The sequence below is a fragment of the Musa acuminata genome, chromosome BXJ2-8 (assembly GCF_036884655.1).
Source record: "Musa acuminata AAA Group cultivar baxijiao chromosome BXJ2-8, Cavendish_Baxijiao_AAA, whole genome shotgun sequence".
Taxonomy (NCBI): domain Eukaryota; kingdom Viridiplantae; phylum Streptophyta; class Magnoliopsida; order Zingiberales; family Musaceae; genus Musa; species Musa acuminata.
This window is the reverse complement of record NC_088345.1, coordinates 26,832,132-26,859,221: the sequence shown is the minus strand read 5'-3', so window position 1 is coordinate 26,859,221 and position 27,090 is coordinate 26,832,132.

Here is a 27,090-nt window from a genome sequence, read left to right as displayed (position 1 = left end):
AAATTGCTACCCAAAACTCTTCCTCGTGCGCACCACGCAATCAAGAAGGGGCTACCCCTTCTTGCTGTCCACACACCCCAAATAGGGGCTATAGTATGAGAAGGAGAGGGAGAGAGGAGAATAGGAGGTGGTAGTCTAAAAGAACCTAGCCCATGACCCTTTGGTTCCCTCCTATTTATAGAGACCCCCTATCAACTTAACCCTAATGGATTCTGCCATATTGGGTACTAGATCTCTATCCAAATTACCTAAGCCTCTTAGACTAGTAGGTCACTACCCAATAATCTCTTATTGGCTCTTATTGGATCTCATCCCTAGGATCCAATAATTCAGGAGCTTATTGGATATCTAATAAGATAGGGGTTCCAATAAATATCTCATATCTAAACCTCTACTCATCGCAACACCTACCATATGTGTGTAACCCTTTAGGCCCAATATCGAATTAGCCATGAGTCATACTTGTCATAAGTCCTTTTGACTCAGTGAATTATTATCTCTATAATAATTCACTCGACTCATCGACTATAGACGTACTATGCCACTACACACAAATCCCTAGACGATACAGGGGAATCCAATCCATTGGACATGTCTGTTCTTAGTTACTATGTATCTATAGTCCCTCATCTATCTAATATCCTAGAGATCATATACAGAGTATGGTGCTATTAGGCCTATACGATTTCTACCCGAGTCTTGCTTTAATCGGATTCTCCCGATGAACTCTTTCTCCCTCAATCCAAATGACCATGGCCAGGGATTTGACTATGGGCGTGCTACTCATAGGTGCCCAACAAGCCAATCACGTGAGTGATGACATGTGTGACTTGACATAGAATCTTTTTGCTTATTATATTTTGACATTTATTACTTTATATGGACTATTGCATATATGCATGTATATATTATGATGTTTTTGGGTCTGTGCAATGGAAATCGGATCATAATGAGATCACGATAATGAGATTGATTCACCTTTAAACATAGATTCTAAATAATCCCGGTCATAGGTTACTCGAGGGGGACATCGAGATAACTAGACAGATTGGTGTGCTGTATACCATCCATATGATGGATGCAACTGGCCTCATAGGTGCTTATGTGGGGACACTAGGGATACAGTACTACAGGTGCTTATTGGAGAATGTGTTCACTGATTGATTTGCTTACAGAATACTAGATGGTTGATGATACCTTATTGTCAAACAATGATTCCGTAGTCCTAGTGGTGTATCTGGTCCTTAGACTTGAGATACCAAGGATGTCCTATATGAGTGCTCCATTATTTGATATTGGACTTATAGGTTTGGATGTCCTAGATCTTATATAGCCGATCATTAGGAGTGATAGTCAACCTTTTGAGAGCTATTGAGTGTCGATAAAGGATCATCCACTCTCGGTGTTATGAGAGGAATATCCCATGTATTCTTGCTTAGACAAATCCATAGCTAGGGTCATTCGGATTGAGAGAGAAAGAGTTCTCCGGGAGAATCCGATTAGAGCGAGACTCGAGTAGAAACCGTATGGGTTTGACAGCACCATGCCCGGTATATGGTCTCTAAGATATTAGATGGATGATGGACTATAGATACATGGTAATTGAGGACAGATAGGTCCAATGAATTGGATTCCCCTGTATCATCTGGGGACTGTAGCGTAGTGGCTTAGTACGTTCATAGTTGATGAGTCGAGTGAATTATTATGAAGATAATAATTCACTAAGCCAGAAGGAGTTTTAACAAGTATGACTCATGGCCAACTCGATATTGGGCCTAGAGGGTCACACACATATGGTAGGCACTACGATGGGTAGAGGTATATATATGAGATATCCACCGGAGCCCCTATCTTATTGGATATCCAATAAGCCCCTGAATTATTGGATATCCAATAAGATCCTATGAATGAGATCCAATAAGAGCCCATGAGAGATTATTGGATAGAGATCCACTAATCTAAGAGGCTTGGGTAGTTGGATACAGATCCAATACCCAATAAGGGAGGAACAATTAGGGTTTGACAAGGGACCTCTATAAATAGGAGGGATTCAGTGGTTTATAGGCTAGAGCCTTTGCTTGCCTCTCCTATTCTCCTCCCCCCTTTCCACCTCAGAGTAGGCCTAGAGTTTTGAGGTGCGTCATCGCAACCCTATAGTGTGGATCGTCGCTCCTTCACCCTCTCCTAGAGATCTGAAAGGATTTAGGGATATACGATCTCTCTGGGTAACACAATCTATTCTATACATAGTTTTAAGTTTTGTGGATATTTGCACACCAATCTTCGCACGACGACGAACATCTCTTTGGGAATAGGAGATTTTGTTTTATGTTCTTCCACTGTGCATATGATGTCGCCCCCAAAGATTTCCCAATAAGACGTACTAGGTTACTACACACCAGTCCCTAGATGATACAAGGGAATCCAATCCATTAGACATGTCTGTTATTAGTTACTATGTATCTATAGTCCCTCATCTATCTAATATCCTAGAGATCGTATATTGAGTATAGTGCTGTTAGGCTTATATAGTTTATACTTGATTCTCGCTCTAATCGGATTCTCCTGATGAACTTTGTCTCCCTCAATCCAAATAACACTGGCCAGAGATTTGTTGGAGTAAGAATATATAAGATATTCCTCTCATGATACTAAGAGCGAATGATCCTCTATCGACACTCAATAGCCCTCGTAAGATTGGCTACCACTCCCGATGTCTGGTTGTGCTCAATTTAGAACTTTTAGGCCTATAAGTCGGGTATCAAAGAGTGATGTACTCATACATGACATCCTTGGTGTCTTAAGTCTAAGGACCAGATATACCACTAGAATTATAGAATCATTGTCTAACAAAAAGGCATCATTAACCATCCAGTATTCTGTGAGCAGATCAATTAGTGAACTCATTCTCCAATGAGCACCTGTACAATATCCCTAGTGTCCCTACACGAGCAACTATGAGACCAGCTGCTTCCATCATATGGACAGGTATATAGTGTACTAGTCTGTCCGATTATCTCGATGTCTCTCTCGAGTAACCTATGACCAACTAGTCATAGGTGCCCTACAAGCCAATCATGTGAGTGATGACACATGTGACTTGACACGTAGTTTTTTTACTTATTATTATTATTTGATTTTTTATCACTTTATATTGCTTATTGCATGAATATATTATGATGTCTGATTTGTGCAAAGGGAATCAGATTGTGATGAGATTACGATAATGAGACCGATTCACCTTTAAACAAAGATCCTAAATAATCCTAGTCATATGTTACTTGAGAGGGACAACGAGATAACCGAACAGACTAATGTGCTATATAGACATCCATATGATGGGTGTAGTTGGTCTAAAAGATGTTTGTGTGGGGACACTAGGGATACAGTGTAGGTGCTTATTAAAGATTGAGTTCACTGATTGATCTGCTCACGGAATGCTAGATTGTTGGTGATGCCTTATTGTCAGACAACAATTCCGTCATCCTAGTGGTGTATCTAGTCTTTGTTGAATCTCGGATTTTGATGATAAAATCAATTGATGGGTTAATTGATCTAATCCATATTATTGAGTTAAGTGTGCAAGATTAACTACGATAACCAGAAAACATAAAGCAAGAATACCAGAGTCAAGTTCGATGGACATTTAAGAGTCCGAAGAATCGTTGGAGATGCTGTCGGAACCAACCGAGAAGAAATCGGGAACTTGTCAGAATTTTCGGAAGTTTACCGAAGAGATTGTCGGAGGTTCGCGAAGATCACCGAGAAGGCTCGGCTACTTGTTGAAGTTGTCACATGATCGAGAGCCTACTGCGAGTCTGTCGGAAGAAATCCTAGGGCATATCGGAAGTCCACCAAAAGTTCGTTGCAAAGCTCGCCGGAACAAGACTTGATGTTCGCGGTTAAAAACTTGCTTGGGATGTTTTTAGTTACGTAATTCACATGTAATTAGGATTAGGAGTAAAAGATAATCCTATATCCTGGTTAGGGGCCAATTGGGGCCAAAATTAGACTTGGTTTGGGCTGGACTTAAAGCCCAACCAGTGAACCGAAGTGTCTAGCGGTGGCACCGCCCAGCACCCGAGAGCCAGGCGGTGGCACCACTTGGCTGGGCGGTGGCATCGCCAGTACACTATCAGTGTCAGACACTAACAGGCGGTGGCACCGCCAGCATCGGGAACCAAAGAGAATTCAAATTTTGGAGCCCAAATTTGAATCCTCTTGAGGCCTATAAATACCCCTCAATTCTCAACTGAGATTACAACTTTTTGAGAAGCAATAGATTGAGAAAAAGGTCTTAGAAAAGTCTTAGCATGTCTTGTTTTCAATTTGCTAGAGTGTTCACCTCCTTCTTTCTTGCTGAAAATTTGTAAGAGTATGAACCACTTGTAAAAGGTTGTAAAAGGGGTATTTGTCCTTCCCCTTCAAGAGATTTGCTAGTGGAAGGTGGGAGCCTCATCGAAGAGGGCCTCGTAAGTGGATGTAGGTCATTTGACCGAACCACTTTAAAATTGGCGTGATCTCTGGTTTGCATTTTTTTATTACTATTTACATTACTGCAAACCTTCTTACATGCTTTATTTCCTCATTACCTTTGCTGCACACCTTTACGAACACGCGTTCAAGTTAAGCTTTTCAAGTTCGGTTTTTATCGTATGAAAGATTTGTCGAAACCAATGTTTTAATCCGCTGCACTAATTCACCCCCCCTCCTAGTGCCGCTCCGATCCTAACAATTGGTATCAGAGCAAGGCTCACTCTCATATTTGGTTTGATACCCAAGAGAGAGATGGCTTACTCCGGCATACATGAGGGTCATTCTATCACACGTCCACCCGTGTTTAATGGGTTGGATTATACTTATTGGAAGACTCGTATGAGGATCTTCCTCATTTCCATGGATTTCGAGCTTTGGACTATTGTCGAAAACGGATTTAAAAAATCTTCTCTTCCGATGAGCGAATGGAATGAATTGGAGAAGAAGGTTTTTGCTTTAAACGCAAAGGCTATGAATGCCTTGTTTTGTGCACTAGACAAAAATGAATTTAATCGTGTTTCAATTTGTGATTCGGCTTTTGATATTTGGAGAACTCTTGAGGTCACTCATGAAGGCACTAGCCGAGTGAAAGAGTCCAAAATCAACATCCTTGTGCACTCTTACGAACTTTTCCGAATGAAACCAAGTGAGTCCATCGGAGACATATACACCCGTTTCACGGATGTCATCAATGGACTCAAAGCTCTTAGTAAAGATTTTATTAACTTTGAACTAGTAACTAAAATCTTAAGATCCCTCCCTAAAAGTTGGGATCCAAAAGTTACGGCCATTCAAGAGGCTAAAGACATTAAAACATTCCCTCTTTAAGAACTTATTGGGTCTCTAATGACCTACGAAATGACATGTCAAGCTTATGACGAGCTCGAGAACCCCCTTCCAAAGAATAGGAAGGATATGTCACTCACATCACATGAAGATCACTTGAAAGGAACATCAAGTGATGAGGACAGTGACAATGACATCGCACTTTTGACTCAAAAATTTAAATTTTTTTTAAGAAAGAACAAATTTAAAAATAATACAAAAAATAAATTTGAACACAAGAAGGACCAAGTTATTTGCTATGAGTGTAAAAAACCGGGACACTACAAGAATGATTGTTCCCAAGCCAAAAAGAGAACATCAAAGAAGAAGGCGTTCAAGGCAACGTGGGATGATTCAAGCGTGTCTGAAGAAGAGGAGTCCAAAACCGAGCAAGTTGCTCATTATGCCCTAATGGCCATCGGAGAAGAGGTAATAGATTTAATTGATGCAGATTTACCATATCATGAATTATTAAATGCCTTCCATGAGTTATTTGATGAATGTAAGATAATTAGTAGAAAATACAAATTGCTAAAAAAGGAGCATGATAGTCTCACTTGTAATTTTGATAAATTAAAGACTGAATATTATGATAGTTTAGCTCTATATATAAAATGCCATGATCTAGTAACTCTCCAAAAGGCGAACTTGCTACTTAAGGACACATTGAAGAAATTCAAGGTTGGTAGCAAGTCTTTGAATATGATCCTTACAAATAAGGGTCATGTTCCTAAAAGAAGTGAAATCGGATTTGTGAGAAGTCCTCACCAAAATCCAACCACCTTCATTAAAGGCCCTGTCTTACATGTTCGGCACCAAAGCAATTACAACTTTTGTTGTAAATATGGACATAAAATTTATAAATGTCTATTCAAGAAGTTTAGTCCAAACAAACTAATTTGGGTTCCTAAAGGAACTATGATCAATTCTATGCAATATGATGAATAAGTCAGATCAGTTTTTAAGGCACCCAAAAGAAAATGAGTACTTAAAAATAATCCCTTCTTGTAGAAACATACACCATCACAAGCTAGGAGCAAGAGATGGTATCTCGAGAGTAGATGCTCAAGACATATAATTGGAGATCCATCTCATTTCTCTATGCTCACTAGCAAAGAAGAAGGGTACGTTACCTTCGGAGACAACAACCAAGGCAAAATCATTGGCAAGGGAACCATAGGTAACAAATTAAAATTTTCCATTGATGATGTCTTACTAGTTGATGGATTGAAACATAATCTCTTGAGTGTTAGTCAATTAGTCGATAAAGGTTATATCATTAGATTTGAATCAAATGTGTGTATTATTGAAAAACCAAACCATAACATAACTATGATTGCATTAAAACAAAATAATGTCTACACCATCAACCTTGATGAACTAAGTAATGAAATGTGCTTCTCCGCTTTAAATGATGATGCTTGGCTTTGACATAGGAGACTAGGCCATGCAAGCATGAAACTAATATCTAAGATCTCATCTAGAGAATTAGTATGAGAAATTCCAAATATGAAGTTTATTAAGGACAAAGTATGTGATGCAAGTCAACTAGGTAAATAAATAAAAACTAGTTTCAAACCAAAAATTCAAATTAGCACTACTAGACCATTACAATTGATTCAGTTGGACTTATTTGGATCAATTGACACGACAAGTCTAGGAGGAAGCAAATATATGTTTGTAATTATGGATGACTATACTAGATATACTTGGACCTATTTCTTAGCTCACAAAAGTGATTGTTTCAAGTGTTTCTCTAAATTTTGTAAACTCACTCAAAACGAAAAAGGCTTCATGATTTCATCAATTCGGAGTGATCACGGTGGCGAATTTCAAAACCATGACTTTAAAATTTTTTGTGAAGTTAATGGATACAATCACAACTTCTCCACTCCGAGAAATCCTCAACAAAATGGAGTAGTTGAAAGAAAAAATAGAAACCTATAAGAAATGGCAAGAACGATATTAAATGAACATAGTCTACCTAAGTATTTTTGGCCCGAAACCGTGAATACGGCTTGCTACATCATGAATAGGGTTCTAATAAGACCGTCCCTATCAAAAACTCCCTATGAATTATGGAATAACAAAAAACTAAATGTTTCCTATTTTAAAGTTTTCGGTTGTAAATACTTTATTTTGAATAAAAGGGATGCCTTAGGAAAATTTGATGCTGAATCCGATGAAGGCATCTTTCTTGGTTACTCTTCCGTTTCTAAGGCTTTTTTGGTTTTTAACAAAAGAACCTTAGTAATAGAAGAGTCTATTCATGTAGTTTTTAATGAAATTTCTGATTTAAAGAAAAATGATTTTGATGATGATCTTGGTTTTGGTAATTTGAATTTAAATGAATCCCCTCCTCAAAATAGCAACTTGGATGCACCTTCTTCCGAAATTTCCTTACCCAAGGAATGGAAGTATATAGATGCTCATCCAAATGAGCTAATTATAGGAGATACATCAAAAGGGGTTCAAACTCATTCCTCTTTCAAGAATTTTTGTGCTAACACCGCCTTCCTTTCTTACATCGAACCTAAATGCATTGACGAGGCCTTAAAAGATGATTTTTGGGTTATTGCAATGCAAGAGAAATTAAATCAATTTGAGAGGAATAAGGTATGGAAGTTTGTTCCTAGACCTAGTGACCATTTAGTCATTGGTACTAAATGGGTCTTTAGAAATAAGCAAGACGAAAATGGTATCGTGGTTAGAAACAAGGCTTGATTAGTGGCCAAAGGTTTCAACCAAGAAGAAGGTATCGACTACGAAGAAACCTTCGCTCTTATGGAAAGATTAGAAGCTATTAGGATGCTCTTTGCCTATGCTAGTAGTAATAATTTTAAACTGTTTCAAATGGATGTCAAAAGTGCCTTCTTGAATGGTTTTATTTCCGAAGAAGTATATGTCAAACAACCTCCTGGATTTGAAAATTCTCTTCTTCCTAATCATGTATTTAAATTGACTAAGGCTTTCTACGGCTTGAAACAAGCTCCTAGAGCTTGGTATGAAAGGCTTAGTTCCTTTCTTATTTTAAATAATTTTACCAAAGGCAAGTTTGATACTACATTGTTTATCAAACATTTTGAAAATAATTTTCTCATTGTGCAAATTTATCTTGACGATATTATTTTTAGCTCTTTGGATGAATCACTTTGTGAATCATTTGCCAAATGTATGAGTCATGAATTTGAAATTAGTTTAATGGGTGAATTAACTTTCTTTTTAGGATTACAAATCAAACAACTTAGTGATGGTATATTCCTTAACCAATCTAAATATACATTAAAATTGTTAAAATGATTTAACATGGATAATTCAAAAGCAATAAACACCCCTATGAGTACTTCAACTAAGTTAGATATGGATGAAAATAATGAAAAATTTGATCAAAAAACATATTGGGGAATAATAGGTAGTCTACTCTACCTTACCGCGACTAGACCGGATATTATGTTTAGTGTAGGACTTTGCGCTAGGTTTCAATCTAATCCTAAATTATCTCATCTTAAGAGTGTTAAAAGAATATTTAGGTATCTTAAAGGAACTCTAAATTTAGTATTGTGGTATCCAAAATCTAAAAAATTCAATTTAATAGCTTATGCAGATGCCGATTTTGGCGGATGCAGGATAGATAAAAAAAGTACATCCAGAACATGCCAATTTTTAGGACATGCACTTGTTTCTTGGACTTCCATGAAACAAAATTCAGTTGCACTATCTATGGCGGAAGCCGAATACATTGCTGCAAGTGCATGCTGTGCACAAGTTGTTTGGATAAAAAATACATTAGAAGACTATGGAATTCACTTCAAAAATGTTCCTATAAAATGTGATAATACTAGTGCCATATGTCTTACCAAAAATCCAATTCAACATTTTAGAACTAAGCATATCGATATTAGGCATCATTTCATATGCGATCATGTCCTTAACAATAATGTTGTTTTAGAATTTATTGACACAAAGCATCAATTGGAAGATATTTTTATAAAAGCCTTAAATGAAGACCAATTTGAATTCATTAGAAGGGAACTAGGCATGTTAAATTGTCCCTGAAAATAAGCTTGTTTGAATGTATTTTCCGAAAAATGTCTCATCCTTTTCCGTTCCTCTATGGATTTGACTCATCATTCTCCTTCGATTCAAAATGACATATTAAAGTACAACTCATTATCTGAATGACATATTCAAAATGATATATTAATGTACACCTCTGAAAAACAAAAGGGGGAAGAAAGGATTTTTTTTTTTTCTGAATAAATGCTGATTGTTTTTAAGATGAATTCTGGATAAATTTTTTTAGCAAATTTGAATGATGAATTTTATATGATTAATCTTAATGCTGAATTCTTTCTCTAATGATTTTATGATCACAAATTGTGTGCTTCAAGTCTCATCTCCTTTTTGTTGATGACAAAGGGGGAGAAAAGTGATGACTTGTACCATTTTGATAGCATGACTTATGTGAATTGTAAAAGCTTGTGTGATACGAATGTCTTATATGCCTTACAAAATCTTTAAGAATATCGCAAGATTGGTTGATCATATTAAAATCATGCCTTATATTTATATCATGAAATTCATGTTGAAAATCTTTATCTCCTGTCGTAGTAAAAATTATCCCTTATCATTCGACTTGAAAATGATTTTCATCGAAGTTTTGTATTTACTGAGAATAACGATAAGTTCAACGGTTAGAACTTATCGGTTTATGCTTGAATTCAATGAGATGGAATTGAAGTGTTTTTATCTTCTCATAATATGGCATGTAGATAGGGGGAGTTATGTTTAACTCCGTCATCAATTGATTGTCATCATAAAAAAGGGGGAGATTATTGAATCTCGGATTTTGATGATAAAATCAATTGATAGGTTAATTGATCTAATCCATATTATTGAGTTAAGTGTGTAGGATTAACTACGATAACCAGAAAACATAAAGCAAGAATACCAGAGTCAAGGTCGATGGACGTTTAAGAGTTCGAAGAATCGTCGGAGATGCTACCGGAACCAACCGAGAAGAAATTGGAAACTTGTCAAAATTTTTGGAAGTTCGCCGAAGAGATCATCGGAGGTTCGCGGAGATCACCGAGAAGGCTCGGCTACTAGTTGAAGTCGTCACAAGATCGGGAGCCTGCTGGGAGTTCGTCGGAAGAAATCCAAGGGCATATCGGAAGTCCACCGGAAGTTCGTCGGAAAGCTCGCCGGAACAAGACTCGACGTTCGCGGTTGAAAACTTGCTTGGGATGTTTTTAGTTACATAGTTCACATGTAATTAGGATTAGGATTAAAAGATAATCCTATATCCTGGTTAGGGGCCAACTGGGCCCAAAATTAGACTTGGTTTAGGCTGGACTTAAAGCCCAACCAGTGAACCAAAGTGTCTGGCGGTGGCACCGCTAGACTAGGCGGTGGCACCGCCCAGCACCCGAGAGCCAAGCGGTGGCACCGCTTGGCCGAGCGGTGGCACCGCTTGGCCGGGCGGTGGCACCGCTAGTACATTGTCATTGTCAGACAAATCTTGGCTAGTACACTGTCATAGTGTACTGGCGGTGCCACCGCCCAGCCAAGCGGTGCCACCGCTTGGTTCTCGGGTTCTAGGCGGTGCCACCACCTAATCTGGCGGTGCGACCGCCTACACTATTTCAGCTCATTGGTTGAGCTCCAAAGTTGGCCCAAACCAGTCCGAACTCGAGCCCAATTGGCCCCTACTTGAGTTATAGGTTTAACACCTAATCTTAACCCTAATTAACATGCTAACTATGAATTTAAAGACATTTTCTAAGCTATTACAAAGTCCGCAAGTCAAGACTTTTTCCGGCAAGCTTCCGACGAACTTCCGACGGTCTTCCGACGAACTCTCGGAAACCATTCTACAGACTCCCGGCAAGCTCCTAGACTTCACAATTTGATCTTGGCGAGTTCCAATGAGCTTCTTCAGCAAGCTCCGATCTTTCTCGGCGAGCTCCGCGAACTTCCAACGAACCTTCCGGCGAGCTTCCGAAAAACCCTTCGGCAAGCTCCCTACTCATTCTCGGCTAGTTCCGGCAGCATTCCTGATGAACCTTCGGACTTTCGTCGAACTCTCGAACTCACAACAAATCCTTCGCTCTTGACTCTGACACTTTGTTTCGCTTTATGTCTTCGTCATTATCGTAGTTCATCCTGTACACACAAGCCAAAACTCTACTCCGATCTAGACAATTATTACAACGTGAATTGACATTCTGTTGCCCGGCATATCATTGGTTGGTGCTTCGTCCGATTCTTTAGTGCATCATCCTCTCTTGCGGCTTGTTGCCCAATCAGTGGTTGACCTCCGCAACCCTGATATCCTTGGCACAATTCCGCTCTTGGCCCGATGCCCGACGTCCGAAGCCTTCTGCCATCCAATATCCTAACGTGATCTCCTCCGGCGCAACGTCAATTCCTCCTACGTTAACTATCTAATTATGATCGAGTAGACCTGTATCACTCAAAATGCAGTTAAATATATAAACACAATCAATTAGTTTTATCATCAAAATCCGAGATTCAACAATCTCCTCCTTTTTGGTGATGACAACTAATTGATGACTAATGGAGTTAACCTTAACTCCCCGGAGTTTAACCAAACTCCCCCTATCAAGTAACATTCATCACATGTTATGAAAAACATTTAAACCATCATGCAAATATATATGAAATATTCAATTCAATGCATGAAGTCATCAATATACTTCTCTGTTAGGATCAAGATTACTAAGAGGAGGGGGGGGGGTGAATTAGTGCAGCAGAAAACTTTCGACGATTAAAATCGTGTTCGTACGATAAGAGTGATTTCGGTAGAAAATCCAATTCGTAAATCACTTTAACTTATAACCAAGCAAGATGCAGTTAAAGCAAAGATATAAAAGCAGTTTGCAGTTATGATAGAAATCAGAACGTAAACGCAAACTGAAATATGATATTCGTACGATAAAAATGATTTACGTCTAAACGCCGATTCGGAAAATGCAGAGCTTGAAACACGATCGTATATGCGCAGAAGGCAGTAAGCTTTTGAGAAGGTTTGCAGTAAAGATAAGATGCTTAAAGTAAATGCAAACCGAGATTTAGAGTGGTTCGGTCAATCTTGACCTACTCCACTTTTGGCTTCCTCCACTAACGAGGTCACCGACGTCAACTAGAGGCCTTCCTTCCATAGGCGAAGGCCAACCACCCTTTTATAGTTTCACTCCTTTTGACAGGCTTAGGAAACAACCCTTATAGAATTTTCTTTCCTCTCTTAAAAGATTAGAACTTGGAAGAAAAGAGGAAGAAGAACTTTCAATTCATACAACACTTTTGAGCTCTAAAAATCACAAAGTAAAATCAGAATTTCGGAGGTTTCTGGGTGCCCTTTCAGTGCTGAAAGGGTGGGGTATTTATAGGCCCCAACCCAGTTTGAATTTGGAGCTCAAAACTGTCAATTCTCGGAATTCCGAGATCTGGCGGTTGCACCGCCTTACTGAGGCGGTTGCACCGCCTGGCAGAGCTCGAAGACTGATCCTCTGGGCGGTGCCACCTCCTGTCAAGGGCGGTTGCACCTCCTGCCAAAGCTTGAAGACCGAGCTCAAGCGGTGCCGCTGCCTAACTGAGGCGGTTGCACTGCTCAGCCAGAGCTCGGAGACCGAGCCCAGGCGGTGCCACCTCTTGTCAGGGGCGGTTGCATCGCCCAGTCTTGCTCGGTGACTAAGCCCAGGCGGTGCCACCGCTAGTGTAGGGCGGTTCAATCGCCTGGCATAAATCAGGGTCCGAATGGGTTGATCCATTCGGCCCAATTTGGGTTTTTCAGGGGATCAATTGCCCCAAGATTAAGTTAGTGGGATCACCTCCCATTTCCAACTTAATCATTGTGCTAACTACGATATTTCCTAAGATATTTACTGCAACTTGCTCTAGTGCGTCAATCGCTTCTTCCGGTGAACTTCCGGCGAACTTCTGGACTTGCGACGATCCACTTGGCGAGTTCCGACAAGCTTCTTTGGCAAGCTCATGGACTTCTCGGATTTGTTCCCGCAGAACCTCCGACGACTGTCTGAACTTTCGTCGAACTCTCGAACTCCCAACGTGATCATTGTCTTGATTCCGGCGTAACTCCTGCTGCATGTCTTTCTTCCATCGTAGTTAATCCTGCACACTTAAAACAAAACTTCATTCGAGACAATTAATCCTAAGCAATTAACCAAGTTGTCCGGCATGTCATTGGTCCCTCGACGCTTCGTCCGATTCTTCAGCGCATCGTCCTCTCCTACAGCCTATTGCCCAATTGGCTAGTTGACTACGCAACTCCATTATCCTTGGCACAATACCCGCTCTTCTTGGCCCGATGCTCGAGTCCACGGCCCGAAGCCTTCTATCGATACGTTGACCGATCCACCAGCCCGACGTCAAATCTTCTGACATGTGCCTCCGGCACACATGATTTTCCTGCTTTAATTGTCTCATCCTGATCGAAGCATCCTGCATCACTCAAAACGCTGATTAAATCATAAACATATATCAAGTATTTTCATCATCAAAATACGAGATTCAACAATCTCCTTCTTTTTGATGATGACAACCACTTGATGATGGGGTTAAACTTAACTCCCGGAGTTTAAACAAACTCCCCCTATCAATATGCCATATTGATAGAACCTTGAATTCAAACTGAATTCAAGTCATTGCAATATTAATCATGAATACTTGCAACACGTCATCATGAACTTTATACATAAACTTATGTATAACATCATACTTCTCCCCCTTTGTCATCAACAAAAAGGAGAAGTCCAACTATTCTTGTGTTTGGAATATTAGTTTAACTTTTTGCATGAAAAACATAATATCAAGTTTTATCATCATGCAGTTTTGAAGCCAGAAAATTTAGCAAATGTTACATCATGCTTAGAACATTCAAGCTATCAAGTTTTAGATATGCAAGTTTTACAGCATACAAGATAGCACTTTTAGAACATAGAAGCTAGCAATGTTACAACATTTTAGAACTTGCAAGCTAGCAATTTAGAGATGTTCAAGAAGGCAACTCTTGCTTCTTGAAATATGCAAGTTTCAAGCTAGCAAATTTTTGCTTCCTTTGCAATGTTTGAGCTTGCAATTTTGCTTCCATTGAAAGGTGTAACTTTAGCATGTTTAATTTTCTTGAGATAGCAACTATTTGCTTCTCTTTATACTACAAGCTAGCAATTTTTACGATATGCAAGTTTTACTACATACAAGCTAGCAAAAATTTTGAAAGCAAATGCAAGATAGCTTTCTTGTGTAAGCTTATGATTCTTGCTTCCTATTGCAATGTGCAAGTTGCAAGTTTTGATTCTTGAGATAGGCAAGATAGCACTTTTACAATTTTTGTTTGGCAAGCTTGTGATGTTCAAGATAACAAGCTCTTTCTTCTCTTTTGAGAGGTGTCATTTTTGCTTTCTTTGCAAAGTGTAAGCTAGCAAAATGCCAAACTAGCAAGAGATAATGTTTTACATGAGGCAAGTAAACAATTTGGCAAGTGTTACATTTGTATCTTCTCTTTAGAGGAGTGTAATTTTTGCTTTCATCTTGAATTGTGTAAGCTAGATAGTTTGCCTCTTTTCATGATGTCCACGCTAGAAATTCTTGCTCCCCCTTTATCATTGTCAAAAAGAAGGGAAGACCCTTTTTTCAATTTTCAGATTATGACAAAGGTAAGTATCAATTTTATTTGTGTATCATTATATATTCAAATTAAAACATACACAATTTCAAAAACATTATTTTTCATGCACGATACCAAAAAATAAATCAATCATCATTAATGGGTATATCATACATGATAGTCAAACATTAAAATTTTTAAGCATTTATCAACATGTTGATCATGATACCAAACATTCATCATTTAAAGCATTCATGATACATATCATATTGCAATATATCAGGTACATCATTGTCATAAGTATTGCATGCATCATTTCAAATTCATGAATATTTCATCATTGCATGCATCATGCCAAATCATAAAATATACAATCATCATTAATGCATGATTCCTAATCATCATTTATTTTGCAACATGATGGTACCAAATTTGTCAAATTACATTCTACCATACATGATCGAAACTTCTTATTTGTATACATCAAAATAAATTAATGAATATTTCATGTATTCTTATCATCACATAAGGAATATCAAGAAGAATTATTAGATGATGAGATAAACATTTCATGAATATAAGGAATTGCATAAAAATCATATCATGAAAGATTAGAACATGTGAATACCAAAATACATGATTTCTTTTTGAAAAACCTACTCCATAATTAATCAAAAGAAAATCTTAGGAGAACGATTAATAAAAAAATCTTGATTCATAATAAATCTTAATTTGTAAATATCACGGAACTAAGATCATGATTTTGAATAAAACTCATTCAAATTCAAATCACCAAAAATCATTTTTATGGTTCACAAAATTCGTAACATAAGTAGATTCATGATTTCATTGATAATATATTTTCCCTTTTTTTAAGTATTTCATTTTAAGTGATTGATTTCATGTTAGCATGCTTTTTCATTTATGTTAAACATGCATCAACGTTTAGGATCAAAAAATGAATTTCATCATAAAACCATCAAGATCAATAGATTCTCAAAAATGAATTATTATGATCAAGAAAATCCAAAAATAAAATTTAACACTTTCATGCATTCGGATAAGGTTTTGCTATAGATTTTTAAGTTCAATCATGAAGATAAAACATGCTCATGATCATAAAAATTTTTGTCTCCAAAACACATAATTTCCAACATGTTATTAAGGCATGTAATAGTGTAAAATCATCATGGCAATTAAGTGATTTGAACATTGAATCAAGAAAGTCCGAAAAATAATCTTAACAAGTTCATGCATTCGAGCACATTTTTGCCATAGTTTTTCAAATACACTCACGAAAATAACACATGCTTATCATCAAGTATAGCTTAAAGTCTCATGCATAAAATTGTTAATCAAAATATTTAATTTCATCATTATGCATTTCTTCAAATCAAACATGAATTTTTTTTAATCAAAATCAAGAAATAACAATGGAAATCAATGTAATACACATTATTACTTCTTAACCATGATTTCATATTTTCAATCAAGATCATTTTATTTGTTTATCATAAAATATACAAAATTATCATTTTTTAAATTACTTAGCATGATCATAATTTTTTTTAAAAACATGTAATTTTTAAGAAAATTAATTCTAAACTAAAAAAGAAAATACATCATGAAAGCATCAAGTAATTTCAAAATAAATTAGGGGGATTTCGATTACCTCATCATTGAAAGTGGTTAAGGTGTAGTTTGCCACCTCGCCTTTCTTGATTTTCTCCTCGTCTTCGGAGGAGCTCGATTCATCCCACTTTGTGTTCTTCTTCTTTGGCCTCTTCCTTCGTTCAAGTTTATTGTTTATTTTAGATTTTTGTTTAATAAACTTATTAAGATTTAATGTTCGAAGTTCAAGTTCATCATTGTCCTCATCACTTGAGTCATCGCTCAAGTGGTATTCATTTGTCCAGAGTTCCAAATCCTTCCTGTTCTTTGGAAGGTGATTTTATTCATCATGTGCATTGTGCACCATTTCATATGTCATCAACGAACCAATTAGTTCTTCAAGTGGTAAGTTGTTTAGGTTTTTAGCTTCTTGTATTGTAGTTACTTTTGAATCCCACTTCTTAGAAAGAGAACGCAAAATCTTGTTTACGAGTTCAAAATCCAAAATATATTTTCCAAGAGCTCTTAAACTATTGACGACATCCGTGAAACGGGTGTACATGTCGCCTATAGTCTCGCTTGGTTGCATTCGAAAAAGCTCAAAATCATGCAATAAAATATTAACTTTCAAGTCTTTGACTCTACTAGTTCCCTCGTGTGTGATTTCAAGTGTTTGCCAAATGTCAAAAGCCGTTTCGCACGTAGAAATCCGATTGAACTTATTTTTGTCCAAAGCGTAAAATAAGGCATTCATAGCCTTTGCGTTTAAAGAAAAATACTTCTTCTCCAAAACCGACCATTCATTCATCGATTTATAGGAAAGTTGAAAACTGTTTTCAACGATATTCCATAAATCCAAATTCATAAAAATCAAGAAAACTCTCATTCGAGTTTTCCAATAAGTGTAGTCCAATCCATTAAACAACGGTGGACGAACAACCGATAAGCCCTCTTGAAAGCCATGAAGAGCCATTTCTCCCGGGTGTAAATCCGAAATGAGAAATACTGGGCATTGATGCCAATTGTTAGGATCAAGAGCACTAAGAGAGGCGGGGGGGGGGGGGGTGAATTAGTGTAGCAGAAAACTTTCGATGATTAAAATCGCGTTCGTACGATAAGAGCGATTTCGGTAGAAAATCTGATTCGTAAATCACTTTAACTTGTAACCAAGCAAGATGCAGTTAAAGCAAAGATATAAAGGCAGTTTGCAGTTATGATAGAAATCAGAACGTAAACGCAAACTGAAATATGATGTTCGTACGATAAAAATGATTTACGTCTAAACGCCGATTCGGAAAATGCAGAGCTTGAAACACGATCATATATACGCAGAAGGGAGTAAGCTTTTGAGGAGGTTTGCAGTAAAGATAAGATGCTCAAAGTAAATGCAAATCAAGATTTAGAGTGGTTCGATCAATCTTGACCTACTCCACTTTTGGCTTCCTCCACCGACGAGGTCACCGACGTCAACTAGAGGCCTTCCTTCAATAGGCGAAGGCCAACCACCATTTTACAGTTTCACTCCTTTTGATGGGCTTAGGAGACAACCCTTACAGAATTTTCTTTCCTCTCTTAACAGATTAGAACTTGGAAGAAAAGAGGAAGAAGAACTTTCAACTCATACAACACTTTTAAGCTCTAAAAATCATAAAGTAAAATCAGAATTTCGGTGGTTTCTGGGTGCCCTTTCAGTGCTGAAAGGGTGGGGTATTTATAGGCCCCAACCTAGTTTGAATTTGAAGCTCAAAACTGTCAATTCCCAGAATTTCGGGATCTGGCGGTTGCACCGCCTAACTGAGGTGGTTGCATCGCTTGGCAGAGCTTGAAGACTGAGCCTCTGGGTGGTGCCACCTCTTGTTAGGGGCGGTTGCACCTCTTACCAGAGTACAAAGACCGAGCTCAAGTGCCACCGCCTGACTAAGGAGGTTGCACCGCTCGACCAGATCTCGGAGATCGAGCCTAGGCGGTTCCACCTCCTGTCAGGGCCGATTGCACCTCCTGGCTGGGGCGGTTCAACCGCCTGGCAGAAATCAGGGTCCGAATGGGTTGATTCATTTGGCCCAATTTGGGTTTTTCAGTGGCCCAATTGCCCTAAGATTAAGTTAATGGGATCACCTCCCATTTCCAACTTAATCATTGTGCTAACTACGATATTTCCTAAGACATTTACTGCAACTTGCTCCGGTGCATCAATCGCTTCTTCTGGCGAGCTTCAAGTGAACTTCCGAACTTACGACGATCCACTTGGCGAGTTCCGACGAGCTTCTTTGGCAAGCTCATGGACTTCTCGGATTTGTTCCCGCAGAACCTTCGATGACTGTCCGAACTTCCGTCGAACTCTCAAACTCCTAACGTGATCATTGTCTTGATTCCGGCGCAACTCTTGCTGCATGTCTTTCTTCCATCGTAGTTAATCCTGCACACTTAGAATAAAACTTTGATCAAGACAATTAATCCTAAGCAATTAACCAAGTTGTCCGGCATGTCATTGGTCCCTCGACGCTTCGTCCAATTCTTCGGCGCATCGTCCTCTCCTGCAGCCTATTGCCCAATCGGCTAGTTGACTCTGCAACTCCGATATCCTTGGCACAATACCCGCTCTTCTTGGCCCGATGCCCTAGTCCACAGCCCGAACCCTTCTGTCGATACGTTGACTGATCCACCGGCCCGACGTCCAATCTTCTGACATGTTCCTCTGGCACAACATGATTTTCCTGCTTTAATTGTCTCATCCTGATCGAAGCATCCTGCATCACTCAAAACACAGATTAAATCATAAACATATATCAAGTAGTTTCATCATCAAAATACGAGATTCAACATTCTCCCCCTATGTCATCAACAAAAAGGAGAAGGACCAAAATAGAGTTATTGGCCAATTGGCTCATCAGACTCGGATCATGACATTAAATGGTCCTTCAACCACAGACCAAAATGCTTAAGAGGGAGTTGATGTAGTATACTCATCATACCCTTATAAGCTAATCATACACATTGCCCACTTCCGATGTGGGACTAATGGGATGTTACAATATCCCCAACTCAATTAGCTTGACGTCCTCGTCAAGGCCCGACATAACCAGATCGAACCCTAGTATAGTGCATGTGAGGTTTAACTCAGTGGTGGCTCCATGCTGTGATGAGTTCTCGACTCCATCTACGGGTAGCTCTTTCCTACTTGATCCCTCACACCTTGCCCAAATGCTTGGTCGGCTCTGATACCAAATGTCACGACCCGAGTCTGATGAGTCAACTGGCCAATAACTCCATTTTGGTCCTTCAACCGCAGACCAAAATGCTTAAGCGGGAGTTAACGTAGTACACTCATCAGACCCTTATGAGCTAATCATACACATTGCCCACTTCCGATGTGGGACTAATGGGATGTTACACATGAGGCCGAGACGGATGATTGCGATGCATGGAGATGCGTCGAGATGCCGACGGAATCGATGAGGATGAGATGGATGATCATAGGGCATGGAGATGCACCACTACATATATAGATCTTGATGTGAGTGATTAGGCCCATTGGCTCGGGCCTAATCACATTAGGCTGTGGCCCATGATCATCTGGTGTGATTGCTCATATGATGTATGATTGCTTACTAGATATGTATATGTATATATATATATATATATATATATATGCATGTGATGTAGATATATATTAAATATGTATGTGTGTGACATATCATATTAGAAGACCAAATCAAAATTTTCTCTCTCGATAATATTAAGTTAATAAATGCGAGGTAATTAGATTGACCTATATGACCTTCCATCATTATAGGTAGGGACCGATTCTTGATATAGGTTGAGTGAGTCAAGTCTCTTGAGGCTCACCTATATCGTGATTCGCCATCTTGCCTATGACATAGAGATGTCATCGGTGACCTGAGGACATAGTATGCTTAGTCGAGTCCCTCGAGGGTATATCATCGAATCAAACTCATCTTATAACGATGGTGTTGATGTAACCAAATATCATGGTTGGTCGAGTCCCTCGAGGCTAGAAGAATCAAATCTTATGACTTCGTTAAGAATGAAGATGAGCCTTATGTATACAGGAAGGTAAGTGGGAGTGCTATCACTTTCTTGGTGTTATATGTAGATGATATCCTAATCATTGGGAATGATGTAGGAATGATATCCATAGTAAAGGCTTGGTTATCTAGACACTTCTCCTTGAAGGACTTAGGAGAAGCATCCTATATCTTGGGGATTCAGATCTAGAGAGATAGATCTAAGAGGATGCTTGGCTGTCTCAATCAAGGTACATAGACATCATGGTCAAAAGGTTTGGCATGAAAAATTCTAAGAGAGGTCTCATACTGATGAGACATAGGATATCACTTTCTACGAGTATGTCCCTAAAGCCTCTTGAAGAAAGGGTGAACATGGATAGGATACCTTATGCCTGAACGATAGGGTCTATCATATATGTCATACTATGTACTAGGCCTGATATAGCATATGTTCTAAGTGTCACGAGTAGGTATCAGGTGGATCCAGGCTTAAAGCATTGGAAAGTAGTAAAGTGTATCCTTAAGTACTTAAGAAAGACTAAGGATTTTTTACTTGTATATGGAGGAAGTAGCCTTAGGGTTCAAGGCTATATGGAATCTAGTTTCTAGTCCGATGTCGATGATAGAAAGTCAAATTTATGGTATGCGTACACCATGAATGGAGGAGCAGTATGCTGAAAGAGTTTCAAGCAAGATACTACTACTGACTCAAGCACAAAGGCAGAGTATATTGTTATAGTAGAGCCAGCAAAGGAGAGAGTCTGGATAAAGAAGTTCATCATAGATCTAGGAGTCGTGCAAGGCAATGAGGAGTTGACTCTCTTATATTGCGATAACATCGGGGCAATTGCTCGAGTGAAGGAACCCATGTCTCATCAGAAGTCTAAGCACTTTTTGAGGAGGTTCCACCTGATCAAAGAGATCGTGACCCGAGGAGATGTAGCAGTAGAAAGAGTTCTATCCGAAGATAACATCGTAAATCCACCGACAAAGTTGTTTTCTCAAATTGTCTTTAAGCGTCAAAGGGGTCTGATGGGGATTAAATATAGAGGTGATTGACTTTCGGTTAAGTGTGAGATTGCTAGTCATAGGTGCCCTACAAGCCAATCACGTGAGTGATGACATATGTGACTTGACACGTAGTCTTTTTACTTATTATTCTTATTTGGTGTTTTATCACTTTATATGGCCTGTTGTATGAATATATTATGATGTCTATAGATCTGTGCAAAGGGAAATGGATTATGATGAGATCACGATAATGAGACCAATTCTCCTTTAAACATATATCCTAAATAATCCCGATCATAGGTTACTTGAGAGACATCGAGATAACCGGATAGACTGGTGTGCTATATACTTGTCCATATGATAGATGCAACTGGTCTCATAGCTGCTTGTGTGGGGACACTAGTGTTAGGATCAAGAGCAGCACTAAGAGAGGACAGGGGGGGGGGGGGGGGAGGGTATGAATTAGTGCAGTGGAAGATTCTTCGATTTCGTAAAATATTTCGTACGTTCGATGAAAATCAATTCGGAAAGATAGTAACTTGAAATGTAAGAGAGCATAAGCGTAGTGAAAACAAGATGAGGAGGAGAAGTAGTTTGCTATGAAATGATTTACAATTAAAGTAAATTGCTAAAAAAAAAATGCAAACCAGAATTTAGAGTGGTTCGGTCAATGTGATCTACATCCACTTTCGGATTCCTCCTCCGTCGAGATCACCAGCATACACTAAAGGCCTTCCTTCAATAGGTGAAGACCAATCACCTTTTACAGCTCTTTCTCCTTTTGTCGGGTTGAACCCTTACAAGTCTCACACCTCTCTTGAATGATCTTAAAACTTAGAAAGGGAGGAGGAGGACTCTAGCACTTGTTTACAATACTTTTGTTAGGATCAGAGTGGCACTAAGAGGGGGGGGGGGGGTGAATTAGTGCAGCGGATTAAAACGTCGGTTTTGACAAATCTTTCATATGATAAAAATCGAACTCGGAAGTGCTTGACTTAAAATCGTATTCGTAAAGTTTTACAGCAAAGGTAATGAGGAAATAAAGCAAGTAAGAAGGTTTGCGGTAATATAAATAGTAGTAATGAAATGCAAACCAGAGATTACGCCGATTTTAAAGTACTTCGGTCAAATGACTTACATCCACTTGCGAGGCCCCTCTTCGATGAGGCTCCCACCTTCCACTAGCAAATCTCTTGAAGGGGAAGGGTAAATGCCCCTCTTACAACTTTTTATAAGCGGTTCACTCTCTTACAGATTTTTAGCAAGAAAGAAGGAGGTGAATACTAGCAAATTGAAAACAAGACTAGCTAAGACTTTTCTAATACGTTTCTCTCAATCAATTGCTTCTCAAAAAGTTGTAATCTAAGCTGAGATTTGAGAGGTATTTATAAGCCTCAAGAGGATTCAAATTTGGGCTCCAAAATTTGAATTCTCTTTGGTTCCCGATGCTAGCGGTGCCATCGCCTGTCAGTGTCTGACACTGATAGTGGACTGGCGGTGCCACCACTCAGCCAAGCAGTGCCACCACCCAGCTCTCGGGTGCTGGGCGGTGCCACCGCTTGGCTCTCGGGGTGCTGGGCGGTGCCATCGCCAAACCCTCCGGTTCACTGGTTGGGCTTTAAATTTAGCCCAAACCAAGTCTAATTTTGGGCCCAATTGGCCCCTAACCAGGATATAGGATTATCTCTTAATCCTAATCCTAATTACATGTGAACTACATAACAAAAAAAACATCCTAAGCAAGTTTTCAACCGCGAATGTCGAGTCTTGTTCCGGCGAGCTTTCCGACGAATTTCTTTTGACGGACTCCCAGCAAGCTCCTGATCTTGTGATGACTTTAACGAGTAGCCGAGCCTTCTTGGTGATCTCCGCGAACCTCCGACGATCTCTTCGGTGAACTTCCGAAAATTTTGACAGGTTCCCGATTTCTTCTCGGTTGGTTCTGGCAGCATCTCCGACGATTCTTTGGACTCTTAAACGTCCATCGAACTTAACTATGGTATTCTTGCTTTGTGTTTTCTGGTTATCGTAGTTAATCCTGCACACTTAACTCAATAATATGGATTAGATCAATTAACCCATCAATTGATTTTATCATCAAAATCCGAGATTCAACAATCTCCCCCTTTTTGATGATGACAATCAATTGATGACGGAGTTAAACATAACTCCCCCTATCTATATGCCATATTATGAGAAGATAAAAACACTTTAATTCTATCCCATTGAATTCAAGCATAAACTGATAAGTTCTAACTATAGAACTTATCGTTATTCTCATTAAGCAATAGTAAATACGAAACTTCGATGAAAATCATTTTCAAGTCGAATGATAAGAGACAATTTTTACTATGACAGGAGATAAAGATTTTCAACATGAATTTCATGATATAGATGTAAGGTATGCTTTCAATATGATCAATCAATCTTGTGATATTCTCAAGGATTTTGCAAGACATTTTGCAAGGCATATAAGATATTCATATCACATAAGCTTTTGCAATTCATATAAGTCATGCTATCAAAATGGTACAAGTCATCACGTTTCTCCCCCTTTGTCATCAACAAAAAGGGAATGAGACTTGAAGCATATAACTCATGATTATAACATTAGGAATTCAGCATTGATCATACAAAAATTTATGATTCAAAATTAAGTATGCTAAAATATTTACGCAGAGTTCATCTTAAAGGAAAATTCAGCATTTATCCATTTTATCAAATCTCTTCTTTCTATAAATAACAAAATTGTAGGTGTACAAAGAAGAGATTGTGATTAAAAAATTTCAAGTAGTAACTCCAATAAGTCAAGATCATAATTCGAATACAAACTCATTCAAATTCATTCAAATTCAAATCGTCAACTTGAAACTCATAATCAAGCCATCAAAATCAATTTCGAGATTCATAAAATATCATAAAATCATTAATCTTGATCAAATGGGAGTGGTGTTTGACTCAAGATAGGATAAGGTAATTTAACGTGTCATTTAGAATCGAAAGAGAAGGATCAAATTCACTGAGGAATGGAGAGAGGATGAAAAACTTTACGAAAAATCCATTCAAACAAGTTTATTCTTAGGGACAATTTAACATACCTAATTCCCTTCTAATGAATTCAAATTGGTCTTCATTCAAAGCTTTGGTAAATATATCTGCTAATTGATGCTTTGTGTCAATTAATTCTAGAACAACATTATTGTTAAGGACATGATTGCATATGAAATGATGCCTAACGTCGTTGTGCTTAGTTCTAGAGTACTGAATTGGATTTTTAGTAAGACATATGGCACTAGTATTATCACATTTTATGGGAGTATTTTTAAAGTGAATTCCATAGTCTTCTAATGTATTTTTCATCCAAACAACTTATGCACAACATGCACTTGCAGCAATGTATACGACTTCCACCGTAGATAGTGCAACTGAATTTTGTTTCTTGGAAGTCCAAGAAACAAGTGCATGTCCTAAAAATTGGCATGTTCCAGATATACTTTTTCTATCTATCCTGCATCCGCCAAAATCGGCATTTGCATAAGCTATTAAATCAAATTTTTTAAATTTTGGATACAACAATCCTAAATTTAGAGTTCCTTTAAGATACCTAAATATTCTTTTAACACTCTTAAGATGAGATAATTTAGGATTAGATTGAAACCTAGTGCAAAGTCCTACACTAAACATAATATCCGGTCTAGTCGCGGTGAGGTAGAGTAGACTACCTATCATTCCCTTATATGTTTTTTAATCGAAATTTTCACTATTTTCATCCATATCTAACTTAGTCGAAGTACTCATAGGGGTGTTTATTGCTTTTGAATTATCCATGTTAAATCATTTTAACAATTCTAATATATATTTAGATTGGTTAAGAAATATTCCATCACTAAGTTGTTTGATTTGTAATCCCAAAAAGAAAGTTAATTCACCCATTAAACTAATTTCAAATTCATGACTCATACATTTGGCAAATGATTCACATAGTGATTCATCCGAAGAGCCAAAAATAATATCGTCAACATAAATTTGCACAATAAGAAAATTATTTTCAAAATGTTTAATAAACAATGTAGTATCAACCTTGCCTTTGGTAAAATTATTTAAAATAAGAAAGGAACTAAGCCTTTCATACCAAGCTCTAGGAGCTTGTTTCAAGCTATAGAGAGCCTTAGTCAATTTGAATACATGATTAGGAAGAAGAGAATTTTCAAATCCGGGAGGTTGTTCGACATATACTTCTTCGGAAATAAGACCATTCAAGAAAGCACTTTTGACATCCATTTGAAATAGTTTAAAATTATTACTACTAGCATAGGCAAGGTGCATCCTTATGGCTTCTAATCGAGCCATGGGAGCGAAGGTTTCTTCGTAATTGATACCTTCTTCTTGGTTGAAACCTTTGGCCACTAATCTAGCCTTGTTTCTAACCACGATACCATTTTCGTCTTACTTGTTTCTAAAGACCCATTTAGTACCAATTACTAAATGGTCACTAGGTCTAGGAACAAGCTTCCATACCTTATTCCTTTCAAATTGATTCAATTCCTCTTGCATTGCAATAACCCAAAAATCATCTTTTATTGTCTCGTCAATGCATTTAGGTTCGATTTGAGAAAGGAAGGCGGCGTTAGCATAAAAATTCTTGAAAGATGAACGAGTTTGAACCCCTTTTGATGTATCTCCTATAATTAGCTCATTTGGATGAGCATCTATATACTTCTATTCCTTGGGTAAGGAAATTTCGGAAGAAGGTGCATCCAAGTTGCTATTTTGAGGAGGGGGTTCATTTAAATTCACATTATCAAAACCAAGATCATCATCAAAATTATTTTTCTTTAAATTAGAAATTTCATTAAAAACTACATCAATAGACTCTTCTATTACTAAGGTTCTTTTGTTAAAAACCCGATAAGCCTTAGAACCGGAAGAATAACCAAGAAAGATGCCTTCATCGGATTTAGCATCAAATTTTCCTAAGACATTCCTTTCATTCAAAATAAAGCATTTACAACCGAAAACTTTAAAATAGGAAATATTTGGTTTTTTGTTATTCCATAATTCATAGGGAGTTTTTGATAGGGATGGTCTTATTAGGACCCTATTCATGATGTAGCAAGCCGTATTTACGGCTTTGGCCCAAAAATACTTGGGTAGACTATGTTCATTTAACATCGTTCTTGCCATTTCTTGTAGGTTTCTATTTTTTCTTTCAACTACTTCATTTTTTTGGGGATTCCTCGGAGTGGAGAAGTTGTGATTGTATCCATTAAATTCCCAAAAATTTTGAAAGTCACGGTTTTGAAATTCGCCACCGTGATCACTCCGTATTGATGAAATTATGAAACTTTTTTCGTTTTGAGTGAGTTTACAAAATTTGGAGAAACACTTCAAATAATCACTTTTGTGAGCTAAGAAATAGGTCCAAGTGTA